Below are 15,190 nucleotides of genomic sequence, written 5' to 3'. Positions count from 1 at the left end.
AATGACACTAATTGTTAGAGCCATTTAGAGTTTAGGTTCCAAAAGAGAAAAGGGCATACTGTAGCTACTATGGAACTACTTCTGGTTATTCAAATGTATCATGTATATATATACTCTTGCCACCTTTATTTATTAAGATTCAGCTAGAGAAAACAACATAATTATTAGACTCAAGAAAAGCTCTTTACTCACATCTCACTAATAACAAATATTTCTAATCCACTCTAGTTTTCCATACCCTGGCTGCCATGTCAGAATCACCTGGGGGACCATGCACAGTGGGGGCTCAAGGTGATTCTCACAGAAACATTTGGGTACTCTCAAACCCTCATCTACCTAATTTCTAATCATCCTTCATGATTTTGCTCAAGTGTCATACGTCCAATTTTGGACTAGTTAGCTGCTTTGTGTTTCATAGCACTGGAACCATGTTTATTTCTTTATCTCCCCCATTACATGGAAAATTTCCTTGTTACAACTCATCTTTATAATTCCAGCCTGTTGCCTAGTGCTCAGCCCTTACTAAATATTCAATAAATAAAGATTCACAATTAATAAAACATTAACCCTGTAGAATTGGCTAGTGTGGTTAGGTTAAAAAAAAAAGTACTCATATAGCACAGAACTAAAACCTTAAGATATTATAAAGAAAATCCTATAAGATCCTATAAACCTCCTATACCCCCTCCCATCTTTGCCCTGGTAATCCATGTCTGCCTCACCAATATGATTTCTCACCAACGTAATCTGGATGCCACAGTCCACAACAACAGTTCAATACAAAACTATCCAATACAAAAGTAAAACATACATGTTAACTAAAATGCTCATTTGACTTATTAAAGACTTCAACATCCACAAGTATATAAACTTTAATGAAAGTTCATTAAACCTGAAAACTTCAAGCCCTAACTAAATATTCAAAATAATTCAGAAATTATATACTAATCCCCAAATTACACATCAATTGGACTCTAAAAGTCTGGGAGAAAGATAGCTGCTTAGAACACAGCACAATTTTTCCCACAGAAATGTTATAAATGGTGGTAAGATACCAAGCAAGACCAAGCCACAAAAGCCTACCAGACCCATAACAGCTGAACCACTTACACTGTATAAGGAAACCTTTTGTTCCACAGAGATGTTTCTGAGCTTCCACAAATACTTATTTGTGTGTATATGCATTTTTCCTGCAAAAATCAAAGCAAAATTCCAAAATAAATTTCTGACACTGAGAAAAAGTACCAAGAGCATTCTGCATGGAGCCTGACACACAGTAAATACTCAAAAAGTTATAGCTATTTTTATCCAGAATTCTTGATTTCTACCTTGTGTGCTTCTCAAAATAGCTTTTATTTTTCTCACTGCATCTGCAATGGTAAATTCCAAGAATGCAGGACAAATCCTCACCATCTTACCTACTCTGCCTACCACAAAGCCTGGCACACAAGAGTGTTTAATACTTATTTGCCAATGAAAGATAATTAGTATCAACCGAATCTCAAAACAACTAAGTAAACCCAGACTTAAAACCAAATGGCTTTATTTACTTTTTAGGTGCTCTTTTAAATGAACCATCATACTTCTCGAACTGATTTTCTTCCTTTTAAAATTATCATCAAAATGAAAAAAAAAGTGTAAAAGTCCATGTAGAAAATATTCCTTCAAGAATCACCAGCTAAGAAAACACTTCTCTAGGCAACAGTCTCACTAAACGGCACAGTGAGACAGGGTATCTAAATTTCTCTGGGCCATGGTAATCCTATTAAAAGAGCACAGAACATTCTGAGATTTTCTAGCTCACAATTGCTTGTAAAACACTGCATATTTCATGAGAACATAAGAGTAGCAATCATCCATAATCTCTCCACCAAACCAACCCACAACTTTCAAAGTATTATTTTCTTCCAATACACTTTTCTTTTTTTTTTTACAAAGTTGCAATCCTAATGTACAAATCATTTTGTTTTCTACTCCCCACCCTCATTTACAGTAAGAACAGCCTATTACAAATTTGACTGAGCCTGTGACCAACATCAGAGAAAGCTAATTTATGCTGATAGCTTTAAAAACAGAACTTTGGCAACAATTTTCTTGAAGGCCACAAGATGGTGATATTGCTCCATAAAATGCACCTTTTAAAAAATACATACTTTAATACATTATAGTAACTTCCCCCAAAATGCAATTAACAGTTTCTTCTGCTGTAAGCTAGGGATATCAAAAATATTTGTACTTCATTTACTAGAAAACATTAACGAGGACAAAAACATAGGAAATTTAGCAGCAATTATTGTAATCAAGCTAAGCAGTAGTGATGGCCCTTAAAAACAAAACAAAACACAGGACTTTGGCACTGTTACTGTATCTTTTATTACACTAACCTTTCCTCCTCTCCTTGCTCCATTCCCTTCCTCAGGTCATCATAAAAAAGTGAAACACAGTTTTAATTATGCACTGACTAACTTTATTTTTCATAATTATTCCTAATTTAGAGAGTTGATTCCTATTTTTCTGTTTTAAAAGAACTGACACTAATATTTATTTACATCAACAAAAGAAAAGTACACTAAAAAATCAGTAATGAGAATGAGATACCTCTTCTAATTATAATTTTTCTTTTTTTTTTTTACTTTTCTATTTATTCCTAGGAGAGAGAGAGAGAGAGAGAGAGAGACAGCGTGAGCAGGGGAGGGTCAGAGAGAGAGGGAGTCACAGATTGAAACAGGCTCCAGGCTCTGAGCCGGCAGTCAGCACAGAGCCCGACGCGGGGCTCGAACCCACAAACCGCGAGATCATGACCCAAGTGAAAGTCAGACGCCCAACCGACTAAGCCACCCAGGCACCCCCTCTAATTATAATTTTTCAATTTCTCATAATATGCAGTATTATGTTTACATGGCAAAATACCAAAACTTTTCTAGTAAACAATTTTTGTATTTGATAATTTTTCCCCACCTTACTGAATATCAGCAGGAAACAAATTTCCCACTCTTGTGCTGCATTACATTAATTAAGAAAATAAAATTTAAATAACACAGAGCATCTTAAAACTGGAGTTCCAAACTTACAGAATCAACTTACAGGAATAAAAAGAGCGGAGTAAATACTTCCTAACCGGAAGTCTAAGATGACAGAGTGAAACTACCTGGGACAATGTGCACTTACATGGGGTGTCTAAGTGACACAGAAACACAGCCAGTCTTAAATCTGGAATCTGAATCAGGTCTCTGACTCCAAAACTACTAAGTATAACAGTTACTATTTATTGGGCTCCTATTATTTATCAGTGACATTACCAAAAAAAAAAAAAAAAACAAACCACCCCATGTCTAATGTTTTCAATTACCCTTCAGAGTCATTAATTATTCCTACTGACAAATGAAGAAAATTGGGCTTTATGAATTTATCACCCAGGGCCATAGGACTAGTTGAAAGTCAGGATTTTGAACTCAGATCTCTTGGGCTCAAAGCCAACACTCTTTTTACTACATTTCACCACAAAAAATAGAATATAAAAAATAAAATGCTGGGGCACCTGTGTAGTTCAGTTGGCTAAGCAACCAACTCTTGCTTTCTGCACAGGTCATGATCTCACAGTTAGTGAGTTTGAGTCCCACACAGGACTCTGCAGACAGAGAGGAGCCTGCTTAGGATTTGGACTCCTCTCTCTGCTCCTCCCCCCACTTGCTCCCTATATCTTTCACAAAATAAAAATAAACTAAAGAAGAAAAGAATGCTGGGGTCCTTGGGTAGCTCATTTGCTTAAGTATCTGACTTTGGCTCAGATCGTGATCTCACGGTTTGTGAGACTGAGCCCCACATCTTGCTCTGTACTGACAGCTCAGAGACTGGAGCCTCCTTTGGATTCTGTGTCTCCCTCACTCTCTGCTCCCCATTCCCCACCTCTCTCTCTCAGAAATAAAATAAAACCATTAAAAAAAAAAATGCTGAGCTAAACCCATGCCTTAAACTGAGCATTTTGCTGTACCTGACAGTACCATTCTCTTATTTTATCACTTAAAGATTAAGCAACTTAAAGTAGGGTGGTTTGTGGGGCTTCTAACCTAGTCACTAAAAATGCTGTTCTAAAAACTGAAAAAGAACAAGTAATCTAAAAAAGATAATGTGTAAAGTGTAAACATACTAACAATGAAAGAGGTAAGCTGTTGGAATTATGGTTAATAAATCACTCCATGTATTCTGGGAAAAACATCCAGGGAAATATAACATTCCCACTTTTGCAAGGATCAAACTTAATGTAATTATATTATGTACAATCACATATTTAAAAATGACAAAAAGATTTCCATGAATAATTGGTTGAGTGTTTCAAAGTACTGTATTTTAATAGTATAATACTAATTTCCAGACTTTTTTCCTTTGAATCCAAAATTTTTTAACGTTTGATAATTTTCAAATATACAGCAGCTGCTACATCTCATGAAAGTTTAGAGCTGAAGCTGAGAGGTGATTAAGATACTTACTCAGGGACACAAAGCTTCTTAATGTCAGCCCCAACCTAAGTCTGCTGATGAGGTTAGTGCTCTTCTGCATTGCACTGCTAAGATATCATGACCCAAAGTTAAGTTCACATCAAACGGTTCCTGATTGTTTCTTATTAAAGATTCTAATTTACTAGCATTTAAGTAGCCAAGGAAATTTCCTAATTCTTCAATTCCAAAGTGCGAATTTCTAGTGTGAGAAGAGCATATTAGGGTAATGTAATATAGAGAACTACTTACAAAGTAGGACAGATGTAGGGCCAAACTTCAACTCTCTTTGTATATATTTAAACCCCCTGAGTCTCAGTTTACTTATCTGTAAAATAAGGATACTAACATGGTTTTGAGAAGGAAATAAAGTGTTAATTAACACCAACTCTAGGAAACTAGAATTGTTCCTAGAATCTGGAATACAAAAAGATGTGCCGGGAGTATTCATTTCCTAACACTATTCTATCACCACCACCACTCTTGCCATACTCTCAGGACTCTGAGGCAGAGAAACTCCAATATTGTTCTACCATACTTCCACAAGAGTAGAGGACAGGAGGATAAGAAAGACATTTCAGTCACATGCCCATGCTGCAAAATGATACACAGCAAAATCCCCCACATCTGCAGTAAAGATCAGATCAAAATAGCTTTTAAGCGCTTAAGAGAAATATAGTACTGCTAAATTTTTTTGTTATAAATACACAATTTCAGGATTTTTAAAGCTACTCAAGTAACTGACACACAATGTTGATTTACTATCTACTAATATTCTTACTAAGAATTTTAAAGCAGGCTGCTAAGTATAAGTTTCCATCAAACATCCTCACTCTTAGAGAAAAGTATCAGAATCAAAAATACACAGAAACTTTCCAAAATGAGAAAATCAACCAAACAGCTAAAACTTTACCCCTAGAATAATGTAATTCTTCTCATGTTGAAAATACAGTAGAAATACAGGGACAGTTATTTATCCACAAATCTAAAACCCAGAGAACTATAAAAACGTACAGCAACTTCATAACTCATTTGGTGGCAAAAACTAAACTGACTTGGACTCATTTAACAGCAAAATCTGACTGGATGTGTGGCCACACATTACTTTAACCATACTTAAAAATTGTCAAGAAAAGTATAGGGCGCTGCCCTATATTTCACTGGGGTTTTACCTAACACAGCGTATGGAGTGCATTACCATTCTAAATTAAAAAATAAATTCTGAGACCTATCTGTCATCAACAAGGTATTATGAACCCACCCTATTTACTTATTTCTAAGTGCCAGGTTTAAGTCACACAAGAAAACTATGAATTAGGTATTATTACTACTACTTTACATATGAATACCTAGTTTACATATGATAAAATTAGGGCTTACTCCAAGGTTAATTTGACCAAAATCACTTGGCCAATAAAGTGTGAGAATTCAAGGTGTCTGGGTAACTGGACTGGACCACAGTTAAGCATCTGACTCTTGATTTCAGCTCACATATTGGATCCCAGAGTGGGTTGTGGAATGGAGCCCTGCATCAGTTCCATGCTGGAGGTTCTCATTGCCTGTCTGCCCCTCCTCTGAATGCTCTCTCAAAAATAAAAGAAGAAGAAGAAGAAAAGAAAAAGAAAAGAGGTGGCTCAGTTGGTTAGGCATATGACTCTAGATCTCGGCTCAGGTCATGATCTCAGGATTCTTGAGTTTAAGCCTCGCATCAAACTCTGCACTGATGGCACAGAGCCTGCCTGGTATTCTGTCTCTTCTTCCCTCTGCCCCTCACCTGCTTGTGCTCTCTCTCAAAATAAATAAATCAAGTTAAAAAAAAAGTGAAAAAAAGAAGTGGGAAAACTCAAATCTAGGTTTGCCTTACTTTAAAGGCCTAAGCAATTAAATAGCTAACACTTTAAAGGAAAATTAAATCACACAAAAGTTTAAACAAGTTAGAATTATCAAAACTTTCAACTTATAACAAAGAAATTCCAGAGTATAATGTATACTTTCCATCCTGGGTATTCACATATAAATATTGACAATATTATTTCACAGGACAAAAGAGATGAGTTTATTGCTGTTTTTCTCCCCAAAGCACTAGCCACTAAGTCAGTGAAAACAAACACAAAAACAGTATGTTCCTCAAACAAATGCCAACTAATCCTTTTCACTCAAATTTAGAAAGAATCACAGGTCTGGCATGTTCTGTGTGGTTTTTTTTTTTTTTTTTTTTTACCACAAAATGTACTAACACAATAAAAGTATGGTTGATATAAACATAAATTAAGTTTTTCCAGGAATAGCCCAAACTTAAAGATCTGCTCTTCCACTAACGGATATGGTCACAGGACTGAGGATGGTTTAAGTGACACAGATCCAGGCTGTCTCAAACCACTGACTTAAATAAAAGTTAGAGAAAATAAGCATCAACTTTTTTTCTTGACTGATCAATTAAAAATTGTATCTTTTCTCATAACATTTTCCCCAAGTCAACACCCTTAAGCTAAGCAATGGCTTTCCCCACAAGAGACATATTATGGTCCCCATCCAACCAACTTTCTACCCAAATGACCAAATTCTAAACTAGGCATACTTCAATCAAAATACCTATTTTGAGTTATTTTCACTAAATGAAAAGCAATTAGACTATTTGAAAATTATAATATCTAATTTAACTGTTTCAATAGGCATTTTTTAAGAAGAAATATCTTTATTTATTTTGAGAGAGAGAACGAGTACAAGCAGGTTAGAAGCAGAGAGACAGACATTATACCAAGCAGGCTCTGTGCCATCAGCACAGATCCCAGTGCAGGGCCTGAACTCAAGAACCATGAGATCATGACCTGAGCTGAAATCAAGAGTCAGACTCTTAACTGACTGAGCCACCCAGGCACCCCAAGAAGAAATACCTTTACTCAAAAGAATGTCTTCTTTTGTAGAAGCATGAGGAAACTTTTTTTGAACAAGGAAGCCTAATGGATGCTTCTTGCACAGTTACTTCTCCTGTCTACTACTTACATAATCACCCTGTATCAGGTTTCTATAGTTTGTTTGGATCAAGTCATTGGCAATTATCTTAAGCCTCTTTAAATATCTGAAAAGGTTCAGATGTTAAGCTCTCTTTTGTTTACATTATACATGTGTGTTTAATGAACACTGTAGCTTTAAAAATGGTCTCAGAACACTAGAACCCCAAATTACCAATTCAGTTTCTACCAGCAGTTCTCACACTAGTATGTATAAAATCATCTAAGATATTTATTAGTAATGAAGATTCTTGAGCTCCACTACCAAGGACCATACCAGAGTTCTCAAACAGTATTCAGATATCTTGTTTAACAAACATCCCAGATGACTATGATGTAGGGGCTGTGCACTGACAAACACTGTTCTATACTATAATTCATCTACTGATGGTATTAACAATTTCTTGCTCTCAAACTGCACAGCCAAACCATCAACAATAGAAACTGCCAGCCATGTTGAGTCTGTATCCTTCTCAGATTCATTCTTAACCTTTTAGCAACTTATTTAAGTTAAAACGTGAGATCAGATCTACTGCTCTGCTCATGCCAAAACTAATCTAAAACTATCTTAGAGTTGAAATGAGTGGCTCACAGAAAAGTGGATTACTTGTTTGAATTTTACTTATTAATAATTGTGAAGAACAATAAAAATGACTTAAGAGCTGCTGATGTCTCAGGGACCAGCCTTCCTGCTTTACAAACATTATCTCAATTAATCCTTACAAAAATCCAGTAACAAAAATATTCTCTACATTTTACAGAAGAAACTGAAGCAACACTGCTACTAAGCAGCATTGACAGAAGTCAGCTCCACCTGACTTTAAAGGTACAGCTCTTAACATCCATGCCAAAATGCCTTTAATTCTTAAATTTTAAGAGTGCTGCGATCTAGTTTATTACATCTTTGGTAAAGTATGTCCTATTTTATGCAGAGCAAGTTCATTTAACTAATTCTCCTTCCCACACTAAGCACAAAAAATAGTACAACTTGGCAAGCTGGGGTTAACATATGACCAGAGTATCCTACTTCAAGTCAGGACTCAACAGTTTGCTTCCACCCACCCTCTTTAACCGTAATTATGAGTATACTAAACAGCTATCAAAAGAACTTGTTTTTCTTAGTTAAATAAAAAAGCACACCTACAATTCTGTTAATGCTAGTACATTTCTGAATTACCCTGAAGAATCATAGAGAAACACCTTAAGGTAATTCTATCTGTCCCCTTCTTTGTGCCCTACCCTTTCCTATTTATATAAATCCTGTTTCTTAGTACATTCAATTACCAAACTCCTCCCCACAACAGCTAACAAATTTGCAGAGATTTATTTGCACTACGATGTAGCAGTTCATATTTCAGTATACATGAAATGCTTCAAATCTACCTAAATTCTTTTTTTAATGTTTATTTATTTTTGAGGGAAGAGAGAGTGTGAGCAGGGGAGGGGCAGACAGAGAGAGGAAGACACAGAATCTGAAGCAGGCTCCAGGCTGTCAGCATAGAACCGGATGCAGAGCTTGCACCCAGGGATGGCGAGATCATGACCTGAGCTGAAGTCAGACACTTACCCAACTGGGCCACCCAGGCGCCCCTCTACCTAAATTCTTTAAATGAAATACATTGATTCATTATTCCATTCAGAAGCTATAACGTAATAATAATGTAACACTCATCTTCTTCATCCCACAGTTAGTCATAACATTATATAGTAGGTAACTTGAACTATAAAAAAAACAAAACACCAAGACTAAGATAAACTGATAATGCAATGAAGATAAGGTGAGAAAAACCCAGCTAAGTATTCAATGAATGAATCCACCTGTTCCTGAAAAGGAAGTGTATTACTTTCTGCCTTATATTTCCCGAATGAGAGAAAAGTCCCATCCCAGTCTCCACAAGTGTATGCTCTCCACTGTAACAGCTCCTCTCCAAGGAAGAGTAGCTTATCCTAACCTTTTCCCAAGACATTGCAAACAAAATAGTATTTGTGAGGCACCAGGTTGCTCAAGGCTTGTCAAGACCAGAGTGACTCACCAAGGAGCTCTTGCTACTGTTAAGTCTCACATCTAATCACCAGGGCTAAGGGGATGGATCTCTGCCCACAGTAGCCCACTCTGCACAGTGTACTGACTGGGACATTTGTCTCATCCAATTTGAGACTTGGGTAAATCATTACTTCAGAGCAGCCTGGGCTCTGGGTCCTGCACTTTTTTAGACACCACTGCCCTCGAGTAGAGCAAGTCAATTCTGCCCCATTATGGTAGCATATAGGGTGAAACTCCAGAGGTCCAAAATTTTCTTTTCTACCCAAGTATTATACAGCTATTTCCATGTGTATAATAAGCCAAATATGGTACTGTTTTTGCATTTCAGACTCCACTTTCCCACTGACAGGTCTAGTACTGAAGGTAGCCTAAGTCTCAGCTTCATAAACAGTTCTCCAGAAGCCCCATTTTGGTGTAATACAGCTGTCTGGTGTAATCCTGGGATTCACATACTTGTCTAGTCATTTTACCTTGAATCTGGGCTGGACCTGTGAATTGCTTTAATCAACAGAAGATGCTACGCTGATCTCAAGCCTATGCCTTAAGAAGTCCTGGTTGCTGTTGCTTTTGCACTCTTTTGAGTCCTAAGCCACCATGTAAGGCCTGCAAAACTGCTGGAAAAGCCATGCAGTAGCCCTGAAATTACGAGAAATATGGAGAAAAAGAAAGAAAAAGAGTAAGAAAAAAAGAGAGAAGACCAGCTCCCAGATGAACTGTCAGCTGAATGCAGCCTTTATTTATTTATTAATTTTTGAATGCAGACTTTAGAGTGACCATCAGCAAAACTTAAAATGCTCCAATGAGTCCAGCACAGGGTAGTAAAACAATAAGCAAATAAGATGGTTGTTTTAAGTCACTTAGTTTTAGGGTTTTACACAGCAATAAATGACCAAAACAATGTTTACGTGGTTCCTTGGGTTTTTGTCTAATTTGTTCAAAACTCAGAGAAAAGGAGAGACACGCAATTTATTATAGTCCCAAACATTCATACAACCTTGTAAGATAAAGCTTTATGCCCTTCTTAATGTTATGTTCTACTAAACTCTGAACTTCAAGAGGACAGGCTTCATGTTTTTACCTCGGCGCTGTACCCTAGCACCAACACAATACCTGGCATGTAACAGGTATACCAGGCTGTATTTATTATGAATAAACAATAGGTTTAGGGAATGTCAAGACAAATGTTAGCCTTCCTTCTAACTTAGGAATTATCTGGCATATGGTTTCAGATAATATATTCCAAAAGTCGTTTAATCATGTGAATCTGAAGTGTATACTAAGAGCTTTAATGGCAAATCTTTTTCCAATGATAAAGCTTTTTATGTAATAGTAAAAATCATGAAACATCATGATACTTTTGGAAATCACGTCTTGATTTATATGCTCCAAAAATACAAATTTTCAGAAACTAGGCTTTTATAAAGGAAGACCAAACTTCATCTGTAAAAACAGTTGAATTAAAGTCAAATTTTCAGGGACACCCGGGTGGCTCTACTGGCTAAGCACCTGACTTCAGCTCAGGTCATGATCTCATGGTTCATGATCTCATAGTTCATGAGTTCGAGCTCCACATTAGGTTAGCTCAAGCCCCCCTTCAGGTGAGCCTTGCTTGTCTCTCTGCCAGTCTTGGGATTTGCTCTCTCTCTCCTCTCTGCCCCTCCTTCACTTGTGCCTTCNCATTTTCAGAAGGAAATTAACATTTATATTTCACCAATGTACTTTTTCAGACAAGAACTCAACTTTAGCTCTTTTCTTGACAGGAGGTTAACTATTTTGTGATAAATTCTTACAAATTTCAAAATTACCCACCAACAGCCACTGCTATGAGGTTCCCATTTTAACACAAAGGAAGTAGACAAGTTCAGATGTACATAATACAAAAGTTTAACATAGATTCCAAACAGATAAATTCAAACTCCTCACAGATAGCCTTCAGTTAAATTTCCTTTGCAGATGAAGAGTTAGCGCACGCGCGTGCGTACACACACACACACACACACACACACACAATTGCTGACCTAGGAACAAAAATATGAGTTTTAGCTCTAGTTCTAATTTTAGCTACCTACTAGTCATACACTTGAAAAAAAATGTTTTAACTTCTTTGAGCATCACTGTATTCATCTAAAAAGCAATAATTATCTACTGGAACACCTACTGCTCAGCTGTCATAAGAATCAAATGATAAAGTCTATATAGCCATTATGGAAAAATGTCAAATGCTATACAAATCTAAGATATGATACTCTTAATGCCAGCAGAGAAGAAAACTCATCTATGTATGTGCTATGGCTAAATAGTTTTCCTCCATTAAGTATTAGCAACAACTTCCTTCAACACCACTAAAAAGGCCAATATTTTTTCTACTACTTGTTATTACATATTTTTATAGAAATGGTAGAAAAGACCCCAGTCTTTCTAATAATTGTGGAATCAAAGTTTCTAGAGCTATAAAAGACACTAAAAAATAACTTGTTCAGGTTCCCTTCCAGGAAGATAATCTTATAGGTGGAGTCAATTATTTACTAATCAAATTATGCTTTAACCATACTAGGGAAAGTTAGCAACTTAATCAAATGAAAAAATGTACTGACAGGACCCCACACTTCATTTCATTTGTAAAGTTTCTACTTTCACTTGATAAGGCTTCATGAATGAAGTGAAAGTATTTTCAAGTAAGGCATACCTGAATATAGAAGATAGAATAAAGATAAAAGTTCTTAAGGTTTCTTATTTCACTTCCCTTCCTCTACCCTCAAACCCAAACTGAGATACAAAGGAAATAATAAAAGTAAATGACTGATCTGATATTGCTATCTGCTGCTCTCCATACACCCAATTCATTCCCAGTCTCACCAGCTCTCCTGTGCATGGAAAAGAAGAAGGGTACAGATAATTCAATGAAAATCAAAGACCTAAGAATCACAGAATGTTAAAAACTGGAAGGAACCTCCAGGACCATTTAGTCTTACTGATGAGGTCACTTAAAGGCAGTAACTATATGCAACAGATGCTAAATAATACATCTGGCAAGAAAGAAAACCTTCATTGTCAATTAGCTCCTGATTCCACTTTATACTAACTGAAACACTTAGGGCAAATCATTTATCCCCTTGGGTTAGTTGGTTGTTATATAATAGCAAATAACATACCATAGTCAAAATTCTTTGTAAGCCATAAACCACAACACAAGTGTAAAGAGATATATCTAAGTGTGTATAAGGTATGTCTCTGAAGTAGGGGTTATCAGTAAATGGAAGAATTTGAAGATTCAATTGTTTTAAAAGGCCTAGTTAATTCTGAGAAGCTCCTAGCCCAACTCATTGACCCACGGATTCCATGGATAAGCTTCAGGTGAGTCCAGGTTCATGGACTGCTCTAAAATTATACCCACAAAACACAGGTGCATATGGAAGTTTTCTGGACCAGAGTTTTTTAGTTTAATCATGGATGAGTAATTACCAAAAGGTTGAGAACTACTGCTGTAAAGTAACATACATTTGCCAAAGAAAAAGCTTCCATAGATATTGCTCAAAATGGTACAATTCTTTTCCCAACCTGGATCAGAATCTTAGTTATTTTTACTTTCTTCATTTCTCTCTGATCATCAAATTCTATCCATTCAACTTCCTTCCTCCTTTCCATTACTATTATTACAGCCATAGTCCATACCCTTATTACCTATGACCTCAGCAACCAAGAAATCTTTCTATCTCCAGATTCCTACCTCAATTCACACTACACATTGCTGTCAAATTAAACCTCTAAATACAAAAGTTTAATCATTTCATTCGCAACCCAAAAATCATCTGTAAAACCCTAATGCCTACTAAATCCAAGGTCATTGGCATTAAAAGCAATCATAAACTGGTTCAAACTTTTACTTCAAGTTTTAGCACCCTTTATACTAGCACAAATACTTTATGTTCCATCCAAATATAATTATTTGCCTCTCCCCAAATGCATGAACTCTGTGCTCTTATCTTAGTCCCTTCTCTCTGCTTGGATTACCTTTCTCAGCTTATCAAAAGTCATAGTCATCCTTTAAAACAAAAACCTCAGATGCCAGAAGACGACTCTAGGAATTAACACTTCTCACCCCACCTTGCTAAATAAGTTGTGAGCTCTACCCTCTCCCAATCTGAATTCCATATGAAATTTAACTATGTATTAAAAGACAAATGAAGCATTTGTGTACAGTCTTACCTAACTAGTCAGTGAAGGCAGAAACTGCTATAATCTTCACCTTTACATTCCCCCTAATACCTCACACAGTCATGCTGTAGATGCTTAATAATTGTGCAAGGAAGTAAAAGACATTTCAGCCTTCATGGGGTAAACAGCAAAGATTACTATCTCTTTGAAGGCAGAGAACTTATTTGCAACATCCTTTATCACAGGTCTCCAAAAAACATAACACTTTTTAAGTCCTGATGTTAGATGTCTTATAAACAGTTTTGTATTTTAAGGAAAGAACTACTTGAAAACGTTAATAAGCTATATACCAAATAACTATTCCGTATACTTTACACTTATCAATTTGAGTAGTTCCCAACACTTGGTCACAAAGGTTTCACTTAAAAAAAAATGTAGTAACCATTTATGAAAAGTGATCATTTCTAATCACAGCTACTTATCTACTGAATGGCTAAAAAACAAGTCACAAATAAAAGAATGCCTTTGTTTTTTAAGAGGTGCATTTTGCTTGTATAATGCAGAGACTCAGTGAGACGGGTAAAGAGGATTTATACACAAGGATGAATTCTTGCAGAAAACCGCAAACATTGTACCCCAGGCACTTCAGGTAAAAATACCAAAGGGGGTAAAAGATAACTTTGTACATTATTCTTTTCCACTATTACCAAGAGCTTTTTAAAGCAGAAACTCAAATCTCTTTGCACGGTAGCCTACACAGAAAGATAAAAACTTGCCAAGCATAAAAAGAAAGCCAAATCAAGCCCCTGGGAAATATTTTATCCTAGAGGAGTAAAAATGTCAAAATAATAGATACTCGTCTTTGGTAAGGAAGGTTTCATATAATTACGGGAGCATAGGACGCTCAACTCCAAACGATGGAGTAAAGAGAAGACTGATCATTTAAAGGCTGTAAAAGCAATGGGCAAACTACAAAATTAAAAAAAAAAAAATTAAAGATGAAAGAAGGTCCAAGTCACAGATAAGGACTAGTAAAAACTGCAAGGTCACTGGGATCTACCAGGTCACAAAGGTGGATGTGGGGGTTGTGGGGGGGGGGACTGCAGAGTCAGTGTAGAACCGGGAGTGATTAAAAAACAAAACAAAACACGTCAGAAAGACGTTCCAAGCCTGGGAGTCCTTGGTTTGGGACGGCAGAATTGCGGTCAAAGTCAGAGCACGGGCAGTAAGTCCAAACACGGGTGTTTTTCGGAGAGGTGTTGGGCAAACGGAAAGAAGGTAGAACAGAGAAGGCTAAGGAAGCTTGAGAAGCGCGGCTGCAGAGTCACGGAAACACTTCGTTCCAGTATCATTATCTCGGGCCTGTGCCAGGGCCAACTCGGGGCAAGACCCGTGACCCCACCCCAGAAAACTCCCGGCCCCTGGGCTGGAGACGGCAGCCAGGGCGACGCGGACCGTCTCCGACGGCCCCTCACAGGGTCCCGCCC

General features: G+C 36.8%; 1 protein-coding gene across 6 annotated transcripts in view; it reads right to left on the bottom strand.

Annotated features, from left to right (window-relative positions):
- The window catches only part of WWP1 (WW domain containing E3 ubiquitin protein ligase 1), a 134,309-nt gene that overhangs the window by 118,838 nt on the left and 281 nt on the right, over positions 1-15,190 (bottom strand). For 2 of the 6 annotated variants that reach the window (XM_077771291.1, XM_077771294.1), the window contains exon 2: positions 1,111-1,190. The exons of the other annotated variants lie outside the window; for them this stretch is intronic. The gene's annotated coding sequence lies outside the window, so the exon portion shown is untranslated. The remainder of the gene's footprint in view (positions 1-1,110; positions 1,191-15,190) is intronic. 6 annotated transcript variants of the gene reach the window in all.

This window comes from Crocuta crocuta, unplaced genomic scaffold (assembly GCF_008692635.1).
Source record: "Crocuta crocuta isolate KB4526 unplaced genomic scaffold, BGI_CrCroc_1.0 scaffold235, whole genome shotgun sequence".
NCBI lineage: Eukaryota > Metazoa > Chordata > Mammalia > Carnivora > Hyaenidae > Crocuta > Crocuta crocuta.
Note: the sequence above shows the minus strand (reverse complement) of the source record. Positions and strands in the feature narration are given on the sequence as shown.